We start from the raw sequence: 1,997 nt of genomic DNA, 5'->3' as shown, positions 1-1,997 counted from the left end.
CATGCTATCAGAAGGGACCAATCCCTGGAGAAGGACACCATGTTGGTAAAGTAGAGGGTCATCAAAATAGAGGAAGACCCTCAATGAGATAGATTGACACAGAGGCAGCAACAGAGGGTTCAAGTGTCATAACAATTGTGAGAGTGGTGCAGAACCTGGCAATGTTTCATTCTGTTGTGCATAGGGTGGTTATGAATGTGAACTGACTCAATGGCACCAGACAACAAACAACAATTTGTTCACAGGGAGTACCTGGATAACACAAACAGTTAAAACACTCAGGTGCTAACTGAATAATGATCTGACAATCTACTTTGGAGGATCACAGCTTTGCAAGCCCTGTGGAACACAATTCTGAACACAAATGGAGTCACCATGAATAAAAATTGATTCAACAGCAATTAGTTTTAGTTATCTGTACACACATATCTCACACCATATCCAACATTTATGCTCTGATAGTTTATATTTACATGTCAGTTTCCAAATGTATCATATTTTCTTACTTTGAATATGTTCTGTCCTAAAGGAGGAAACAGCCTAGGGATAGAACCATAGAAAGAGTCCAGTTGGAGGAAGACTCCCAATTGGCGCATTGAGATGCTAGGAAAGTGATCCAAGGAAATATTAAAAACAAAAGCAAAACAAAACAAAAAAAAAACCCCTTCTTGTGATGAAATGTAAAGGCAGTGACAGGTTAATAGTCACAAGTAAAATAGAGCAAAGAACTGTTGAGCTGGCCAAGAAATAAGGGTATCTTAGTGGATTCAAAACTAAGCACTAAATTCCAAAAGGGAGTGACAACATATGGATACACACATAGATGCCAAACATAAATGTTTGCCATAAGTAAAATGGATAGCTCAAAAGCAGCTTGATCCTGGGTTCCTGTAAGCTGCCTACACTACAGTCCTCAACCCTAGTTCTTAGGAAGACTAAGCAGGTATTGATTCACAGCTACGACATTCCATGAATTTAATAGAAAGAAAAACTATTCATTCTCAGTAGTAACTGGAAATTAAACAGGAACTGTGTTTCTTACCCCAAAGTACTTGTGAAATAAATTTGCATTTCCCTACAATGAAAGATACCAATAAGGATAAATAATAAAATGTAAAAAGGGAAAATGAAAGGTTAAGAGGAAGAAAACAAAGATAAGATTGTTGTTGAGTGGTGTCAAGTCAGTTCCAAACCATACAACCCTGTATAGGGTTTCCAAAGAGCTACTGGTGAGCTTAAACTTCCAACCCTTGCAGTTGAAGATGACTTGGCAGTCAAGTGCATTAACCCACAGCACCACACTAGGGCTCCTAAGGTAAGGTTGTTGTTGTTCTTAAGTACTGTCGAGTCAGTTCCAACCTATAGCAACCCTGTATAGGGTTTCCAGGGAGCAGCTGGTGAGCTTGAACCACTGACCTTGCAGTTTAAATGGCTTTGCAGTCTGGAACATTAGCCCACAATGCCACACTGGGGCTCCAGAGGTAAACTAGTGGTTGTTAATTCTCATGGATTTAATGGCAATCCAATATGTGCAAAGAACAACTCCAAGTGATTTTCAAGGCCAGGCCTCTAGGTGGGTTTCAAATACCAACATTTTGGATTTGTGCCACCCAGTGACTCTTACAGCTAAAGTAGAGATAATTATAATAGAAATGAACTCAATGTTGCAGCTACTGAGAGTTGAAAACACATCCCTGAGTTCCTTGCAACCAAGGTACAGTTTGATATTCAATAAATAGGTCTCTTTTAGAGAGAGATTTCCATTTTAGTAACATTTAGCAATATAATCAACAATGGGTTTTCAACAACAATTTTACTCTATGTAGCTTTTATATCTAACAGTCCCATAAAAACATAAAAGATTACAGCATATACTGTCATTTTTCTAGTGGATTTCTGCATCTAATTAAAACCTTATAGTTTATCAACCTTACTTTCTAGAGAAATCTATCATTTGTTCTCCAGCATCATTTCTATCACCAAGTCCAAATTTTCCA

The sequence above is a fragment of the Chrysochloris asiatica genome, unplaced genomic scaffold (genome assembly GCF_000296735.1).
Source record: "Chrysochloris asiatica unplaced genomic scaffold, ChrAsi1.0 scaffold00137, whole genome shotgun sequence".
Classification (NCBI taxonomy): domain Eukaryota; kingdom Metazoa; phylum Chordata; class Mammalia; order Afrosoricida; family Chrysochloridae; genus Chrysochloris; species Chrysochloris asiatica.
This window is presented reverse-complemented; position numbering follows the sequence as displayed.